The sequence below is a fragment of the Amblyomma mixtum genome, chromosome 8, assembly GCF_055824585.1.
Source record: "Amblyomma mixtum isolate Tamu chromosome 8, ASM5582458v1, whole genome shotgun sequence".
NCBI lineage: Eukaryota > Metazoa > Arthropoda > Arachnida > Ixodida > Ixodidae > Amblyomma > Amblyomma mixtum.
The window spans coordinates 146,414,803-146,435,427 of NC_143019.1; the positions used below are offsets into that span (position 1 = coordinate 146,414,803).

Sequence of the window (20,625 nt, forward strand, 5' to 3'; positions counted from 1 at the left end):
GGAAGCTCCCGGGTATTTCTTTAGAATGAAGGCCCCCCCCCCCCCCCCCCCCCCAACCTTGCCTGATGTCTGGCCTTTCTCTCCACATTTTTGGGAAAGGTGTGTCTACCAGCATTTCTTTTCTCTTGCTGCATTCTTGGTGTGTGTGTCACGAAAAGAGTGACGCGTCCCCGATTGGCGAAGGGGAACGCTAATGCGTGCAGGTTTGAAGAAGAAAACAAATGAATCAAACAAAACAAAATGAATCGTCTTGATGCTTTAAAGGAAAGGAGCCAAAAAAAAACGAAAACACCAAGAAAAGCACACACTCGACACGCTACAGGTAAAAGAGTCCACCAGATACACAGCGTCCCAGGTGGAGCGGGAATGCCTTGCAGGCAGCAAGGACGCGGGTTGGCGACTTGCGATGCGTTGCTGGCATTGCATCGAAGGAAGTGGTGGTAGACAGCCAGGAGGTGAGGAACAGAGATGGACACGGGAGATGCTGATGAACTCCTGTCAGCCGCCCCCAAGAACTGGGCAGCTGCAGCAGAAAAACCGTAGCCAGGCCCCGTCGACGGCGTCCCAAAACACCGTGGACTTATGCAGCCCATCCACGGAAGCCTCGGCAGCACGGACCTTCAATCCATTGGCTGCCACTTCCGAACTTGAAAGGGACGCAGTAGGCCTGCGTAGGTGATCCAAGGGAAGTCTCTGGCAGCACAGACCCAATGTCCAACGGCTGCCACCTCCACGCTTGAATGACCAGACTTCCGCTGCGGTGTCTTCATTCACACCTCGGTTTACTGGCACATCAGCTCTCCGCTCCTCGTGCCCGCCTCACACGCACAATTCGCACATGCACAAGAGCAAAGCGGAGCTCGCATGCATGGCACTCCGCTGTCCGACGCACTGCGTTCAAAAATGCCCCGACGATTCCGTGTGCACATCCCCTTCAGAAAAGTTTTTTCACTTAGAAAAAACTGCCGTTGGTGCACACAACACTTATGTTCATGCGGTAAATCGACAAGTTAGATGTCACCAAAGTTGCTTCACACAGTCACATATGGAGGCACATGGAAACGCGCACACAGGGAACATAAACATTATACATCTGGCAAAAGGCAAAACAAAAACCATTCAAAACATCAGACACAAACTTTAAACAGGTCTGTACCACAAAGGTGAATATGTACACACTGAACACTCCATAACCGGAGAACGAAGGAAGAAGAGAGAAACAACCCACAAACACTACCACACTGCATTTACACAGCTTACGCCCCGCCGCGGTGGCTCAGTGGTTACGGCGCTCGGCTGTTGACCCGAAAGACGCGGGTTCGATCCCGGCCACGGCAGCCGAATTTCGATGGCGGCGAAATTCTAGAGGCCCGTGTGCTGTGCGATGTCAGTGTATGTTAAAGAACCCCAGGTGGTCGAAATTTCTGGAGCCCTTCGTTACAGCGTCCGTCATAGCCTGAGTCGCTTTGGGACGTTAAACCCCAATAAACCAATAAACCAACACAGGTTACAAACACCGGATAGTAGTACTGTGCACTGGGCATCACCCTCCAGTAACTCACAAATGACTCATGCAGTCAGCACCTACGTTTTCGGAGCCCTTGATGTACTCTACACAAAAGGTACAGTCTTGTAATGTCAAGCTCCAAAGCAGTACCCTGCTGTTCAAGTGTTTTGCTTTTGTTAAACCTCCAACCTCCGCCCTTTGCATTTACTTCTCATGAACGAGAAGAAATGGGTGTGGGGAAAAGAGCAAGAAAATGCATTCAATGCAGTGAAGCAGTTAATAACATCCGCCCCAGTCCTAGTACATTTCGACCCAGGGAAGCCACTGTGTCTCAGCTGCGATGCCTCACCGTATGGGATCGGCGCAGTTTCGGCACACCGAGAATCTGATGGTCGAGAACTGCCCATTGCTTTTGCCTCCAGATGTTTGTCTCGTGCAGAGCAAAACTACAGCCAACTCGACAAAGAGGCATTAGCCTTTGTATTTGGTGTGGAAAAGTTCCACCAGTACTTGTGGGGCAATCCTTTCACTGCTTATACGGATCACAAGCCTCTACTAGGATTACTGAATGATGACAAACCCATTCCAGTGCAAGCATCACCACGACTAGTCAGATGGGCATTGAAACTTTCTGCATACAATCACAAGCTTGTGTACAAGCCTGGTCTGGACTTGGGTCATGCGGATGCTCTCAGTAGGTTACCGTTGCCTGCAAACAACGTGGATCTACCTGCACCTGCTGAAATGTTCATGCTTGAACAAGCATACCCAGGACTGTTGTCACCTGCCATTGTGGCACAAGCTACAAAAAAGGATCCATTCCTGAGCCATGTAGCTCTTGCTGTCCTGCGAGGGGAAAAACTTCCAGCAGGACCAGAAGGAAATTCATTCACAGCAAGGAGCAGCGAACTCTGCCTCCACGAAGGTTGCTTGCTGTGGGGTTCCCGAGTTGTTATCCCAAAATCTTTGCAAGCCAAAATCCTAATGATACTTCATGCAGGGCATCCTGGTATTGAGAAAAGCAAGACAATTGCCAGAAGCCACATCTGGTGGCCGGGAATTGATGGAGACATCACTAAGAGTGTAAAGAGCTGTGAAACCTGCCAAGCTTACCTGCGTGCACCGCAACGCATCCAGCGCACGCCATGGCCGTTTCCACAGAGGCCCTGGTCAAGGCTTCAGGTTGACTTTGGGGGCCCATTCATGGGTCATACATTCCTGGTCATTGTTGACGCCTATTCAAAGTGGGTCAACATCAGCGGATGCTGTTATCAATGCTTTGCGAACAACATTTGCGCAGCATGGACTGCCGGATCTCATAGTTTCCGACAATGGGCCTGCCTTTGCAAGTGAACAGTACTTGGAATTCTTGGCACGTAATGGAATACGTCGCATGCTTGTGCCTCCCTACCATCCAGCTTCGAATGGTGCGGCAGAGCGCGTCGTACAGACTGTCAAGAACAAGATCAAGAAGAGTGGATCTGGATCTTTCCAAACCCAGATTTCGCGGTTCTTATTTCATTACAGAACCACGCCACATGAAGTCACAGGCACAGCACCGTGTGAAATGCTCATGGGAAGGATGTTCAAGACACCTTTGGATGTTCTTCGCCCAAATCTACACACTTCAGTGCTGCTGAGACAGTTGAAGCAGAAACTACAGGCCGATAAAGGGTGTCCGTTCTTCTCCATTGCCGAATGTGGGAGACAACGCAATGTGGGAGACAACGCAAAGAACTTTCGTCGAGGACCACCGTGGGTACCCGCACGTGTCACGAGCATCACAGGTCAGTCAGCAGCTACAGTCTGTCTCAGTGACGGTACTCTCTGGCATAGGCACGGCGACCACCTACGTCCTCAAGTAGAAGAAATCGTTGAGCCAACCACTGAACTATGGAGGCCTGGACCTACTGGAACACAGGGCGTTTCCAGCCACCCATCAACAGAGTGTGACACCAGCTTGGCTGTTTCTGTGAACTCTGACCTCACCGTGAGTGCTACTAGTGGCACAGAAGAGACAACTGTGAACGTGACTGGTGGTACAGAAGAGACTGCTATGAACTCTCCCAAGTCAGCGTGCAGCACGCCTCAGTTGCAAAGAAGCACGAGAAGCCGCAAGCCAGTGCAGCGCTACTCTCCATAATGTTCTTCTCTTCTTGAACAAACTAATGGGGGAGGACTGTTACAGTTTCGTTTTCATGTTTGTGTTGTGGCGCCACCCGGTGCCGACGGTTTAGAACTTGCGAGGCAGCAAGGCAATAAAAAGGACACAGCTCTAGGAGCAGTTGTTCGTTGCGCAGTGGAGCGCGTGCATCATCGTCCGTTTCTTCGAGCCTAGCCGTTGACGGCGACCGCCGAGCCGGTCCGCCTCTCGGCATTGCTCGGTCCACCAACTCGTTACAGGTTGGTGCTCAGTCTGAATGATGAAGAACGCCCCGCACAAGAATATGTGGAATTTCTCAGCCGCACAGACTATCGCCAAACACTCGCGTTCAATCACTGAGTAGTGAGATTCGCGAGGTAACAGCTGTCGACTCGCATGTGATACTGGGTGGAGGACTCCATCATGCTCCTGCAAGAGAACAGCGCCTATGCTGACCTCAGAAGCATCTCTGCGCGGCACAAACTGCTTACTGAGAACTGGAGCTCTTAACACGGGCCTGAAAGTTATTGCGTTTTTGAGCTCGTCAAAAGCAGCTTGTCGCTGTGGTGTCCAAGAGACAAGGTTGCACTCATTTTTGTGTGTCATCTCCACGAGCGGTTGGACGTTGTGTGCATAGCCAGGGATGAAATCGCTGTAGTATCCGGCGAGCCCTAAAAAGGAACGTATTTGCTTCTTGGTCTTTGGAAGCGGCACGTTCCCAAGCTTTTCTGCCAGTGTTTCCATCAGTCGGATTGTCCCTTCTCCCAGCTGATGTCCAAGAAAAGCGATGTTAGTGACTCCGCTTTCACTTTTCTGCGGTTTGATCGTGAGGCTGGCCTCACACACCCTGCTAAATAGCCCCTTTAAAGTCCAAAGACGTTCTTCCCAGGTGGATGCCACTACAAGAACATCGCCGATGTAATGAACGACATTGTCTATGCCCTGTAACACAATGCACATCAGGCACATAAAGTTAGCCGATGCTGTCTTAATGCTGAAGGGCATATAGACGAACTGATAGTGCCCGGATTGGGTAGAAAACGCTGTTTTTGGTCTCGCAGCTTCCTCCAAGGGTACTTGCAAGTAGCCTTTAGCAAGGTCAAATTTCGAAAACTACCCCTTGGTTCCAACCTCTGTAAATATTTCGTTTTTTCTTGGAATGGCCTCTGCATCAGACACAAGAATATCATTGATGCGTCGAAAGTTGATGCAAGTCCGATAGGTGTTGTCTTTCTTTTTAAGCAGAAAGAGCAGGGAACTGTATGGAGATGTTGAACGTTCAATGACCCCTAATTTGATCATCTCGTCTATCTTCTTTTCGACCCCGTCCTCCATGGCAAAAGGCAACAGGCATCGCGTAGTATTCACGAGTTCAGAACTCAAGAGCTTGAGTTGACACTCCACTAGATTGGTCTACCCGGGAATCTCCGAAAAAATGTCTGCATACGTGTCAAGCTCTGAACCGCCTGCTGTTTGTCACCATCGAGCCTGGTGGACGGCCTCAATTCCTTTGCCGTGGTCCATGCTAAGGGTAGGCAGTTGTTCTTCTGAGTCACCTTCTTTGATTACGAAAGATGACGCCTGCACGGTCTCTTGGGTACCGTTTGAGCATATTAATGTGGAATAGCTTCTTAGTGTGGCCGAAATCAATCTAATAATCCACACCATTCTTTTTGCCAGAAACCACAAAGGGACCCTTCCACTGCATTAGGAGTTTATTGTGGCTACTCGGCAAAAGAATGTGGACTCGATCCCCAATCCTTAAGTGCCGCTTCTTGCTGCTCCTGTCATAATATCACTTCTGAGACTTGAGCACGTGATGTACCACTCGCACAGCCTGCTCGAGACGTTCTCTTAGATCAAGAACATGCCCATATGTCGTCTTCTCCCAGCACTTCCCTTGCCCAGAGCTCTCGGAGGACTCCTCGCACGTGTTGTCCAAAAATTGCGGCACCTCTCTGTGTGCGAACAGAAGCGGAGCGATATAACGATCCCATGTTTTGGGATGCTCCTGACTGAGCTTCCACAGCATCTGCTTGAGTGTGCCGTTAAATTTCTCCACCACCCCATTGCACATTGGATGGTAAGGAGTCGTGCTGAGGTGTTTCACCACCAAGAAATCACTGAGCTCTCTCATCATTTCCAAAGTGAAACAGGAGTCCTGGTCACAAAGATCTCTCTCGCAAAACCTATCCATGAAAACATCTCCACGAAACCTTCTGCCACGGTTGCTGAACCTATCTTTTGCAGAGCCACGGTGTCAGGATACCGCGTGGCAAAATAGATCAAAGTGAGAATGTATCTATTCCCTCTCACTGATGCGGGCGACAGCGGGCCGATAATATCGACAGTGACACAATCAGATGGAGTGTCGATAAGAGGCATGCGTCCCAACAGAGATTTCCCTACTTTGCCTTTCAGGTGTGTCCTTTGGCAGGTGTCGCACGACCTGACATACCTTTTAATCTCCTCCTGCACTCCTGGCCAGTAGAATTCTTCCAGAACTCTATCTGTAGTCTTCTTAATGCCCTGATGCCCCACCAACGGGCTTTCGTGGGCAACGCTCAACACCTGCGATCTGCAAGACTTTGGAAGTACCACCTGTCGAACCTCTCTACCGCAGGCAAGATGATAGAGGCGGTACAGCAAACCCTTTTCGACAGAATACGAGTGCAAACTGCCGTGCTTGCCAAGGAACGTCTTTCCTATTTTCAGCCAACACGCCTTCAATGAACCATCCTCTCTTTGCTCTTTTTCTAACTCCTCCTTGGTGAACTGCAGGGGACCGACGCTTAAAACAGTATTTTCCCTACTTTGCCCGCAAGCTTCCTTTCCAGTTAACACCACTTTTAGGCCCTCGCCATTTTAGCAGGCAACCTCGTCATTGACTATGCCAAGATGCAATTTAGCAGTTGCTTTGATTTCTTCCAATTAATATCTGGATTTAACGGCTCATGGGCCTCTGGTACATTTCCAATTATTACATCGTAAAATGGTGTCTCCATGTCGGTGAAATAATTAGAAGCGATATTGGGAACTTGGGAACTTCCAGGCTACTGCCATCAACGAGGAATACCAAAGAACTCGAGCCGGTGAGAGCTGAGCCAGGAACCCGGGCCCTCCGCACAACCACCGTATTGCTCCCCGTGTCCCATAGAACGCGTGCGGGTGGGCCTCGGAGCTCTCCCTCTAGGACAGCCATGTGTTGTGCGTCTGCTGGATTTTTCCGGACAAGTCCGACCACCACCTTATCCTCAGCTGGTTCAAACCTACCTGCTGTTGTGGACATTCTTTGGCTGGACACAACAGGACGACTGCTTCTGGTTTTTGTGCTTTCCTGAGCAAGAAATGTAGAAGAACTTCTTGCTGGGCGAGTTGATGCATAGCTTTCTTGGGATGGTGTCGCGCACACGAACAAACATACACAGGAAGAGGCAGAAGACAGAAAGAGCGCAAACTATCAACTAGATTTATTGCTTTCGCAACAGAACATATACGCAGCATACATATTCTGTTACGGAAGCAATAAATCTAGTTGATAGTTCGCGCTCTTTCTGTCTTCTGCCTCTTCCTGTGTATGTTTGTTCGTGTGCGCAAAGCCATCCCAAGAAAGACTTGAGCAAGAACTTACTTGATGTCCTGTTTTCCGGCAATAAACGCAATAAAGCTGTTTTGGCTTTGAGCGACAGTCGGCAGCCTTATGTCCTAGACGATTACAGATGAGGCACCTCACTCACTGTCTACTTGATGGAGCATCCTTCCTTCTCTTTCAGGATGCCCTCCTCGAACGATTCTTTGAACGAAAACAAGTTTCTTTGCCGCTGGGCCTCTAGAAAGTTGTCTGCGGTCTCAATCATTTTTTCCAGCGTCTTGCATTGTCTTTCTCGAAGGAAAATCGCCAGATGACTATGGAAGTTCCTCGTGAACCGTTCGGCCACCACCAAGGCCCATAAATCATTGTGCGTCGTGGCTGTTCCCGACATCTCGACCCATCGATCAAAAAGACTGAGCAAGTGTGGTGCTGCGTATTGCTTGCCTGTTTCTTTATCATGCAGCGTAATTTCACTAAACCTTTCGTGATAACCTTCTGCTGTGAACTGAAAATGTTGGAGCAGGGCTAGCTTTGCCTTATCGTAATCCACTCAATCTGCTGGAGATAGCTGACCGAACACACAGAGAGCCTCCCCAGTCAAAGACATACTGAGTGCTGTAGCCCATTTTTCCTTAGGCCAGCTGTGCCCTTCTGCGATACGCTCAAAACGTTTGAGGTAGGCATCTAAGTCATCCCTGCGGTCGTCGGAAGGCGGGATCAACTTGTGAGGGCTAACCGCTGCTGACGGACCCGGTGCGGGTTCTCGTGTTGTGTTGGGTTTAATGACACATAGGCAGCTAAGGCCATCATGCGCCAAGCACAAGGTGTAGAAAAAGTTTTCAGCAGATTTTTACAGAAAAGTAAAATGCGGTCGGTGGTGTAGAGAGCCTAAACGTTAACTATGCTACCTAATGATGCCAAACAAAAGACATTTTAAAAATGGTCAGTAGTAAAAGCTTTAAAAAAGTTGGGAAACCTCTGAAACCATCCTTGGCTGGGCAAGGATGTCGAAGCTCCCAACCAATCGAAAAAAAAAGAAACCTCAGCTTTCTTCTCAGGAACGAGAGAGGCTGAGGCATGGGTAAAAAGAGTCTCCTTGTTGTAATAAATTGGACATATTTTATTAAACCTACAATTTGTTTAAAATACATGTCCTCTTTAAAAACTTAAAAACCTGTGAAATGTCAACAAGTGCATCTTCACCTAAGAGCAAACCTGGACGAAATGGTATGTTTTCTTGACAAAAAACTGCAAAATGTTTTTTCCTCAGTCTTTCTAGTTTTCTGCATGACAGTAAAACATCGTTTACTGTTAGCTCACTTTCGCATAATTCACATTGGGGCTTGTCTTGCTTTGTTAGTAGGAAATAATGTGTGAGGTGTGTGTGTCCTATACGCAGAGAGCAGATAGTGACTTCTTTGAAACGTTCCTGGTGGATGCAAGACTTCCATCCACCATAGTTTGTAATTAGCTTTATTGTTCCAAGCGGACTGCCATTTTTTTCCTTACTTTACGATGTACTAAGTTCATGCAATCTTTAAAGGGAATATTTATTTCTTTTATTTGCCAGCAGTGAGCTTCAGCAAGGCAGAAGTCTACTCCCTCATTGCCTTTAATTCCGATATGACTCGGTACCCAGCCGAGTTTAGCAATTTGTCCTTGGCTCGCGGCTGTTACTATGTTAAGTATGATGCCACCAAGTATAGGAGTGATTGCATTTGTAGAATGAAGAGCAGTAAGTAAACTTAGTGAGTCTGTGTAAATAGTACTGTTTGTGAGGTTTTCATTTACTATTTGTTGAGTGGCTCCACAGTCAGCATAACATTCGGCAGTGAAGGTTGATGCACACCATGGAAGCCTTACTATTTCACTGCAATTCCCTTGTACCACTGCACTTCCAATGTAAACATCTGTTTTTGAGCCATCTGTATAAAAAGGTGTGAGAGTACTGCATTTTTCCTCGAGTGACAGAAATTCTTGTATTATGTGCTGCTGTGGGGTTGGTTTTTATGGAACTTTGTAAGAGTGAAATCGCAGATCGAAGGAATATTGTACCAAGGAGGTAATGGATCTCGTCTTGGAGCACTGCCACGTAATGTGTGTAGCACACCGAGGTTTTCACACATCTCTTCAAAACGCAAGAGCAGTGGCCTAGTAGTCTGCAGTTTGTTGTTAAATAGTGTTCTTGATGGGCATTCTGTGCCTATTTGGTGACAGATGTGTTTAGGTAGTGAACGGATTTTTAAAATGTATGAACAGGTGAGCATAGTTCTTCTGCTGGTAAATGATGGTTCAGTGGTTTCTACATACAGACTGTTTATGAGCGACACCCTGTATGCACCAGTGGAAAGACACAAACTATGTTTTCAGCCCACAGTTTTTCAGCGCACTGGCCTCGGAAAAGAGGCAGGAAGGGAAGAAGGACGAACACTTCCTTCTTCTCTTCCTGCTTCTTTTCCGAGGCCGTTGCGCTCGAAAAACTGTGGGTGTAAATCAAGAATACCAGCCAGCCCAAGAACCAACTCAAATAAATTATGCACTGGGTCCAGTCATTTCAGGTATGATGGCCTCGCTGACCCATCTATTACACAACCATAATCCAGAGAAGAGCGCACTACAGAACGGCAAATTTGTAAGAGACATGTCCTATCGACCCCCCCCCCAGTGTTTCCACGAGAGCACTTTGAGTATGTACAGGGATTGAGAGGATTTCTTCTTCAATGCGTTTATGCGAGGCAGTTTTCTGTCAAATGTTATGTCTAGAAATTTGTGTTCATTTTTTGCGGGTAACTATTTCGTTCAGGTGTCGGGTAGGACCTGCCTGTAAACCTCGTTTGAATGAGAAAAAAATGGCCACTATAATTTCTGTGGAGAAGACAGGAAACCATTTCTGTCTGCCCATGTTGCCAGTTCATTGTTAACTGTATCTGTCTTTACATGTTGATAGGTTTGAGGATGTGCAAGCTAATCTGGAGGTCGTCTACATACACTGAATACATAACGGACCTTGGGATTATTTCACTTAGTGAGCCCATTATTTACAACAAAGAGTGCTTGATATACACCCCTGAGGTACCCCATTCCCTTGGATGAATTTCTTTGAACATGCAGTGAGCGGTTTAGACAGAAAGGCAGCTCAACACCCCGCTGTGGATGCCACGCCCAGCCAAGCCCTGAAGAACCTCCAGGCCGTGCCCCCTCTCCGAACCAAAGAAGACGCCAAGCCACTGCTGCTACTCGGACAGTGTTCTGAAGGCGGACCGGGTGATCTGCAGTGCAGCATCCCTTTTTAAAACCACACTGATGGCTGCCGAGAAGCTCACAGGATTGAAGTTTAATCTCATATTAAGGACACTTTCAAAGGATTTGGCGAGGCAACTGGTAAGGGGTCTATGACTGCTAGGGGAGGGTGGGGGTTTACCAGGTTTAAGAAACGGCACAATAATAGCTTTTTTCCAGGCTTCGGGTATTCTCCCTGGTGCCCAAACCTTGTTAGAAAAACTTAAAAGTGCCTCCACGGCAGGTTTGGAGAGATGGGCTAGCATTGCATAGTGTATTTCATCTGGGCCCGGGAGCAGTTTTCTTTCCAGCAGACAGTACTGTATTTATTTCCTGGAGGGTGATTAATCTATTGTATTGTTGACTAGTACCTCCACTTGTTGGGAGTCTTTGCTTTCCAGCTATAATTTCGTGCTTTAGAAATGACTGTGTACAATGTGATGAACTAGAAACTGCAGTGAAGTGCTCCCCCAATATGTCTGCCTGTTTCTTTATATTTGTTTGCGTACAAGATCGTGTCAAAAGTGGAACTGTGAATGGTGAGAAGCTGCCATTCAATTTTCTTACCCGCTCCCACAATTTTTTTTATGTGATTTGACAGTTTATGGATGATACATAACTCTGCCGTGATACTTTCTTGGCACTACGACGGATATGCCGAGCTTTTGCTCTTGCTTTCTAAAGTTCATGAAATTCTCATGAGTTGCATATCTCTGAAAAATGCCCCAGGCTGTGTTTTAATTCTTTTTTGCATCTTTACATTTTTCTGTGTACCAGTATTTGTGATTTTGTTTTACTATTCCAGAAGTTTGAGGAATAGCAAATGTGCGGCAGCTAAGATACAATTCGTGAATTTTTCATTGATCTCATTGATGACAAGGTTTTCCAAAACTATTTTCTCTAATGTGGCTTCTGCTCTAAAAAGTTGCCAGTTGGCTAAAGGAAGCTTCCAACATCGCGGTTGTGTTGGGATGACTTGTGGTGTGGATATTAAACTGATTATTATGGGGAGGTGATCACTGCCATAGTCAACAACATCCCATTTAAAATCGCTAAAAACAGAAGGAGAGGCAAAAGACAAATCTAGACAGCTCATTTTCCCTGTGTACGGGGAGCAGTACGTGGTTTTACCAGAATTTAAAAGACAAATATTATTGCTCAAAATAAAATCCTCTATAATCTGACCTCGCCTGCGCGTTTTTTCATGCCCAGAGAAGGATGAATGTGCATTAAAATCACCAACTACCAGATAAGGCTCTGGTAGCTGCTCTAAAAGATCTTCTAGTTCTTGTACTGTTACTGATGAGTGAGGATCAAGATATATTGTTTTGTGTGTGAGCAGTGTGGCCGCTACAGCTTCACATCTAGTTTTTAGTCTAAGCTCACAAGCTGGGATGTCATTTTTTACTATGATGGCAATGCCCCCTGAGAGCCGGCTTGCCCTCTCTTGGTCGCGGCAGAAAACTTTGCGTTTCTTGAGTATGTTTGTGTGTTGGGGACCTAAGTTTGTTTCTTGTACACACAAACAAGGACACAGGTGAGAAAGGAACTATTTCGCAGTTTGCTGCAAGGCAAATAACCAGGTGGACGCACTGCAAGAATCCCAACAAGACTAACGTACTCGACGTGTCGGCCAGCAGACAATGTGAATGGACCATTCATTGGTTTGGTTTATTGGGGTTTAACGTCCCAAAGCGACTCAGGCTATGAGGGGCGCCGTAGTGGAGGGCTACGGAAATTTTGACCACCTGGGGTTTTTTGGCGTGCACTCCCATCGCACAGTACACGGGCCTCTAGAATTTTGCATCCATCGAAATTCAGCCGCTGCAGCTGGGATTGAACCCGTGTCTTGAATGGACCATTGAAGTATGTATGACCAGTATGCTGGTGAAGTTGAAAGTGGACACGGGATCCCAAGCCAACCTTTTGCCCTTCGGTCTCCACAGGAAGATGAACCCCAAGCCATCATTAAGGGTGAGCAGTGTGATCCTGAGGTCGTATGGTGGCGGCGTTATCAAACATTTGGGTGTTCCCAGAACTCAAGTGGAGCTGAATAACCGAAAGAGCGTTTGCAACTTTTTCGTAGTACGCAAAGGAAATCAAGCAATCCTCGGTCTCAAAGGATGCGAAGAACTGGGGCTTCTGCCAAGGAAAGTTCACAACGTAACAGTGAGCAGTTCTGATAAAGTCATTCGTGAGCGGCACAGGCTGTGTCACAACCGCCTGGCCCTGTGTGAAGGCGCCCCACCTGCTGTCCAGACAGCGAGACGGGCACCTCTGGCTCTGCAAGAGCCGCTTCGGCTAGAACTTGAACGCATGGAGAAGGCTGGGATCCTCACCAAGGTCACAGAAGCCACAGACTGGGTGAGTTCCCCTCGTCATCCTTCGCAAAAAAGATGGCAATATCCGAGTGTGCATGCACCTTAGAAAGATAAACGAATGCATTAAGTGAGAACACTACGAAAGGCCAAGGCGAGAAGAGATAGAATCCGAGCTAGCGGGCGCAACAGTGTTCTCCAGACTTGACGCAAGCTCGGGGTTCCATCAGATCCCATTGCACGAAGAAACCTCGGGGATTTGTACTTTTGCAACACCGTTTGGTCGATATCGTTTTTTGCGGATGCCATTCGGCATTTTGTCGGCATCGGAAGTGTTTCAGAAAACACTGAATGAAAGTTTTGATTCGCTTCCCAGTGTGAAAGTGTACATCGACGACATGGTAGTCTGGGGCACCTCCCGGCACGAGCATGACAACCGCCTGCGATCAGTGTTGCCAGCACCTGAGTAAGCCGGTCTCACGTTTAGTCGTGAGAAGTGCACAGCTGGCGTTCAAGAAATTGAGTTCTTAGGCGACGTTATAAGTGCAGAAGGCATAAAACCAAGCCCTTCACTAGTGAAAAGTATGTTGGAAATGCCCGCCCCCTCTGACAAATCGGGAGTTCTGCGAATGCTCGGGGTCGTAAACTACTTTGGAAAATTTTTACCCACGCTGGCACAAAGAACGACTCTCCTCAGAAGCCTAATCAGACAAGACGCAGTTTTCGAATGGACAGATAACCATGCGAGTGAATGGAAACTGCTATGCCATAGCATGAGCGAACAACCACTCCTGTCAATGTTTGACCCAAAAAAAACCAACAAAAGTGTCCTGTGTCCGACTTGCGCTGTGGTGCCTACTACCAGGTGCACAAGCATCGCCAGACTGAAAGCCTCAAGCAGCCGTTGGCTCCACTGCAGAAAGGTGACGTCTTTCGGGTGAGGAAGAGCACGTGGTCGCCGAAAGCTCAAGCCTTGCGTCAGTCCATGCTTCCCAGGTCGTACTACGTCCTCACCAAAGACGGAAGCATTCTGCAACACAACCGGCGGCATCTGCTGTCGACCTGCAAATTCTTTGAAAGGGTCTTCGTCGACGACGCAAACAGCTCGAACCATTCGGCAACCTCAGCCCACACTGATCCACCGCATTCGCGTACTACCGTGCCACAGCTCAGCACAGTGCCTCCAACGCAGGATCCCCCGCGTACTGCCTCGCCAGCGCCATCGCTGAGGATGTCAACAAGACAAACAGCACCCCCTCGGCACCTCACATACAACAGTAGTAGTAGTACAAGACCTGTATTCGACCAAAATTTATAGGCCGAGCATGTCGACCGCCTGGGCGACCAGAAGCCGCTGTTCTTCTTCCCCTTTCAGCGCCAAGCCAGTCGAGCCAGGTGGTGATGGATAGAGAGGGTGGGGGGAAGGAACCCGACTGCTGAGCAGCCGGGCAGTAGAAGAGGCAATGGGCCAGGTCCGCATAGATACAGGGGCAGTTGGGACAGGAAGGGTCCGATCGATAGCAATAGAGAAAGAGGCGAGACGGGGTGATGACTGCATTCACTTGGATGTGCCGAAGAAGGCGACACTCCGGCACCGTGAGCGATGGATGAGGGGGGGGGGGTCTAGTCGGAGCTCAAGGTAGACCTCTTTTATGGTGCAGCGAAGGGTGAGTCTCCCACCGTCCTCCGAGAGCTTGGGCCAGGGGATCAACAGTGCCCAGAAAAGTGTGTCGCGGGCGAGCTGATGGGCCAGCTCATTGCCGTCAATCCCTGAATGCCCAGGGACCCAGCGGAGGAAAACGATGGAAGGCTGCAAAGCGGAGACCGCTCGTTCGACCTCCTGTTGGAGAGAAGGGGTTAGGGTGCGTTTCTGTATGTGGTGTATAGCGGCTTCTGAGTCTGAATAGACTGTGTACTCTTCAAGAGAGGGAAGGAGGGCAAATGACTGGAGGGCATGCGCAATGGCGAGGACCTCGAGGGACAATGCATCCGGAGGGCGTAGAAACGGCCCGCTGGTGTGAGTTTCAGGAGCGGGGAGGTGGGGGTGGTACAGGGCGTAGCCGCAGGAACCTCGAGGAGCCACGAAGGAGGCATCCGTGTAAGCTACACCCTGGATATCAGAGAGAGGGGAATGGTGCTGTGCGGCCGCATGACAACGTCCGGCGTGCAGGACGGGGGACATGTTGGTCGGGAGGGGGAGGATACGAAGATTGGGAGCCGGGGTGGGAATAGGAGTGGTAAAAGGGGCGATGGGACTGACCCTGACGGGTAAGGGAAAGCCGGGCAAGCTGCGAGTCACGATGGAGAGAGAGAAGAGAACGAAGAGGATGGAAGAGGCCTGTGGCAAAGAGCTTAGTGGTAGAGGTAGTGATAGAGAGGTTTTGTACAAGTGGCTTAACTTTCCAATGCAAGTGAAGTCAACAAGTGCGAGTGGCATACAACATTCATATTTGTCTGTAACCGAGCTTTCTTTTTCTTTCCGAACAAACGAGGATGTATCGGTAGCTAAATCATTGCGTCCCGGAAGCCCTGGGACATGCGCACACAGTCGGCTTCTCTGGCAGAGGAGGCCGCCCTTCTTTCCAGTAGTGGCTACAAAACTAGCGCGCAATAAAGCACTACGTTCCTTCCCCTGCACCCGTGCTGTTATGTTTTATCAGCTGCAGCCGCTGATACGGTTGTATCGTTGAAAGTCATCACACCTGACTTAGTTGCACTAAAACTGAAATCTAGAGCGTCTCCTTCATCTCCACAACAATTAACCAGAGTTTGCAAATCTTCCTCGCTCTCTACTGACAGTCCGCCTAATCTGTACGACCGATTATAACCTAGATTACTTCCCTGCAGCCTTCTTTCCATATTCATCACATCAAGCATGAACAGCAGCGGTGATAGAGGACAGCCTTGACTTAATCCTTTGTGCACCCCCACAGTTGTGGTACTTCTTACCCCTTCCCATGTAATTTCAACTTTATTATCTCGGTATATTTCCTGTAGAAAATCAGTTACCTCATGACCGATACCGACATCTTTCAATATGCTCCACAGGAGTTCCCTGTTCACGTCATCGTATGCACCGCTTATGTCCAGAAAGGCTGAATACAGAGGTCTGTTTTCCGCCTTAGCTATTTCTATGCATTGCGTAAGCATGAACAGGCTATCATCTAAGTGCCTTCCCCTTCGGAACCCATTCTGAAGTTCTCCGAGTATCCTATTACCTTCTACCCATGACTGCATTTTTAGATTTAGTTTACAGAGGTTTAACGTCCCAAAGCGACTCAGGCCAAGAGAGACGCCATAGTGAAGGTCTCCGGAAATTTGGACCACCTGGGGTTCTTTAATGCGCTGACATCCCACAATACACGGGCCTCTAGAATTTCGCCTCCATCGAAATTCAACCGCAGCGGCTGGGATCGAAACCGCGTCTTTCGGGTCAGCAGCCGAGCACCATAACCGCTGAGCCACCGCGGCGGCTCACTGCATTTTTAATTTCACCACCTGCATTGCAAGCCTGTACATAACAGGTGCTATCATGGTCGGTCGGAAGGATTTCATGTTCATCTTATCTCCTTTCCCTTTGTAAATCAAATTCATTTTACTCTGTCTCCAGCTGTGTGGAATTTGCTTACTTGTTATGACTGTCTCCAATGCTTTTATCAGCGTTTCTTTGCTTCTTGGGCCAAGTTCATTAATCAGCCTAACTGAAATTTCACCCATCCCTGCGGATGTGGATTTAAGAATATTTTTGTCACCTTGTAGCCAAGGGCCAGCGCATTAGTCAGAGATTTAGAAACTGTGAAAGGAGGCATTCTCCTGGCTGGTTGTTCTGCATCTTCACAATGTACGACACGGTGCTGTGGGAAAAGTATTGGTTTTTGCAAGCATTCTGCTGTCACATCGGCCCGCACTCTTTTTTCGAGGTCAATTTATTTATTTATTTATTTATTTGGAAATACTGCAGAGTCGCCTGACTCCAAGCAGGAGTGGACACAAAAAAACAAATCCAAGAATACATGAATACAAGAAACAATACAAGAATACAACTTCACCCCAGCATTTTCAGGTTTGTAACGAACTCTTGTGCACTGGGACTGTCGACAATATTTCTAAGTAATTTATTCCAAGCGCGTATGATTCTCGGAAAAAATGAATACTTAAAGGTATCGTTTAGGGGGCTGTATTCACGATTCACTTTCCCGTTATCAAAACGCGAGCTTGTGCGTAGTGTGTGAGGGGCAATGAAATTATGATTGTTGATGTCTATTATATCGTTATATATTAAATACAAGTATTTTAATCTGCATTCGGAACGCCTCGCTCGTAGTGCGTCGAGACCAAGATAATCAATCATTTCTGTCACACTGTCAGTGCGTTTATATTTATTGCAAATGAATCTGGCTGCAGTTCTTTGAACCCTTTCTAATTTGGAAATATTTTTCTTTGTATAAGGGTCCCATAGACACGAGGCATACTCCAGACATGGCCGGACCAACGCTTTATAGGCTGCTAGTTTCACGTGCATGGCGGCTTTTGAAAGCTTGCGTCTAATAAACCAGAGAGATTTAAAGGCTTTGGTGCAGACTGTATTAATATGAAAATCCCAACTCAGATTGTGTGTAATAGTAACTCTGAGGTATTGAACAGACGGCGATTCCTTAAGTGCAGTGCCATTTACAGAATAAGAATGTTGTAAAACGGTTTTGTTCCTGGATATGCGGAGGACTAAGCACTTATCAGCATTTAAAAACATGTTCCAATTTGCGCACCAACCTGAAACGTCAGCAAGGGCTTTGTTAAAGTTTAACGTGGTCAGTTGCACATTTAACAGAGGTGTAAAGAACGCAGTCATCTGCGAAGAGCTTTATCTTCACATCACTGTGTATGACTTTCACGATATCATTAACGTAAATAGGGAATAAAATCGGTCCCAGAACCGAGCCTTGTGGTACCCCTGATGTTACCTGCAGTGCCTCCGAGCAGTACTTGTCAACTTGGGCGTACTGATACCTGTTTTCTAGGTAAGCCCTAATGAACTCGATAAGTCTGCTATTTATTCCCATGTCGTAAAGTTTCTGTAATAATTTATTATGTGGTACTTTATCAAATGCTTTCGCATAGTCTAAAAATATAGCATCAATCTGTTCTTTGTTATTAATCGCGAGTGAAAAATCATGGCATGCACTAAGGAGCTGCGTTACAGTCGACAAACCACGCCGAAACCCGTGCTGTGTGTCTGATAAGTTTGTTTTCTTTGAGAAATACGGTGAAGTGCCGGCAGATTATATGTTCCAATATTTTGCAACTAGTTGAGGTCAAGGAAATTGGATGGTAGTTGGATACACTCAGGCGATCAGTTGACTTGAATATGGGAATGATACGAGCACCCTGCCGGAAGAGAACACTGTGCTGTGACGCGTTAAAAATGAGGAACACGTAATGCGAAATCCATTCCGTGTAACGGTGCAGAAAAACTGTAGGAATGTTATCTGGGCCGACGGCTTTTTCAGCGTCAAGGTTAAGGAGCAAGTTTAAAATACCTTCCCGACTCACAATGACATCAGACATAGAAGAAAAATACCCAGCAGGTTCGGTAACAAGATGACTATCCTTCTGGGCGTATACGGATTGAAAGTACCTGTTAAATTCATCGGCTACTGGTTTTGCCTCTGAGACTGGGTAGCTGTCAACCATCAACGAAATACTATTGGATTTGGTGCCACCTATATACCTCCAAAATTTCCCTGGTGCTTCTTTCACGAAATTGCCTAAAGTTGTAGTGAAGAAAGTGTCCTTAGCTTTTGTGGGAGAGGAGGAGCCAAGAAATATATGCTTTAGTCGGCCACCCACCATGGAGCCCAACGAGGGGACGGGACAGGGACTTGAAAAACAAGCCCTGCCCAAGCCAGCAGTACTCCCCAACTGCAACACAATATGGCACAACTCAGGGTGGTTACACCCCACAAGGTTAGCCCTAGCCGCCAGGAAAAAAGGAAAAAACCAAAAAGGGAGGAGGATACAGGAAAGTTGTAAGAAAGGAAATAGGAAAGTGAAAGATAGAGGGGGAGGACAGGAAAAGGCGACTGCCGATTTCCCCCGGTCGGGTCAGGCCGGAGGTGCCGTCTACAGGAAGCTGGGGTCAAAGTGGTGAGTTGCCTCCGCCGAGGGGCCTCAAGGGTCGGCATTGGCTCAACCACCAGGATCCCCTTTTTCTCGGACACGGCTAAGCGCGGATGCTCGGGTGGCACACTGCTCACCATCATCCCCCCCTGGGGGATGCTCGGGAACCCGTGGTGTCACCACTCACCAACGTCTGCGTGGAGCAGATGCGGGGTGGTCCTAGGAAGGCACAGTCATCGTCGTCCAGCAGTGGTGCACCTACAGGCGCTCGTGATAGGCAATCAGCGTCAAAATGCTTCCAGCGTCTGGACTTGTAAGCCACGGAGACGGACTGTTGGAGTCGTAAGCTCGTCAAGCGAGGTGGCCAGATGGGTCTCCTAAGTTGGCAAGCCACCATAGCATGTGGAGGTCAGCCATAACTTTGAAGGGCCTGCTGTGCAAGTACGGGCGGAATTTTGCCATAGCCCAGATGATGGCGATACTCCTTCTCAATCGTCGAATAGTTAGCCTCGGCCTTGAACAGGGAACGGCTAGCGTATGTGATTACTTTCACTTGTGTGTCGCTTTCCTGAACGAGGACAGCGCCTGGGCCCACACTGCTTGCATCGGAAGGGTAGCGGATCGGGCTAGTTGGTGCAGATTTGACATTTTCAGAAGCGCTAAAACAACAAGGACGCAGAGGGAACAGACAGGGACGAGCGCTCGTCCCTGTCTGTTCCCTCTGCGTCCTTGTTGTTTTAGCGCTTCTGAAAATGCTTGCATCGGTGTCAATTTCAGTCTCGGTGTTTTCATCAAAGTGCCCGAGAACCTGAGGGAACTGTCAACACTGGTTCCTTGAAGACCTCTGCTGGCAACACTTCCCATTTGTCAGCTGAGTCAGGGGCTCGGCGATGCACAAAAAGTTCTTGACAAATCGTCGGCAATGCACGCACAGCGCAAAGAACCTGCACACACAGCTTTCCTGTCGGTCGGCGGCAGAAACTGTGACCTAGCCCGGCCAACTTGATTGCTTCCACCACTGCTCGAAGCCTCTTCAAGTGGTCATCAAAGTTAGAGGCAAAGACAACAATGTCATGCAAGCATACGAGACAAACCTGCCGCTTGTGGGGATTGAAATAGGGGGATAATTACGTTCTTCCCACTTAACCCCAGCTGACAAAGTTCACAACCACCCAGACCTCACACGTGATCACGCGTACACTACCGATTGTACGACAACCACGGCGGTGATGTGAGGGAAACAAAGGAACAACACTCTGGCTGACACAACATCTGTTGCTACGACGACGACAGCCAGCAACAAAATATGCTCAGCAATCGAGGCCGTCTCCTACTCAACATTACAGTCACGAGTGAATGTTTGCCCATGCTGGGCAAGAAACTCCCGAGGCCAGGCAGGACGAGCTGGCGGAGAGCGAAGCGCCAGAACGTCCGCGCTTGCAGAGTTCCTGAGCCGAAGAGAGAGTGCTATCTCCTGCACCGTCCGTGGCGTTTGTGTTGCAATGACACAGGCACCGTCTCTTGTTAGTTAACTCTTTTGTTACAACACCACTAGGCTTCGATCACCTACGACAGCATGACTGCGGCCGCTATGGACTTGCTGAGTCATCTGGTTTGCTGTTGGCACACTGAACTTTCATTTCCTGCTTAATTTGTATTTTTGCCGCAA

The 20,625-nt window shown here is 48.2% G+C and overlaps 1 protein-coding gene across 7 annotated transcripts in view; it reads right to left on the minus strand.

Annotated features, from left to right (window-relative positions):
• Positions 1 to 20,625, minus strand: part of Nt5a (5' nucleotidase A) — a 53,886-nt gene that overhangs the window by 1,229 nt on the left and 32,032 nt on the right. The window lies entirely within an intron of this gene.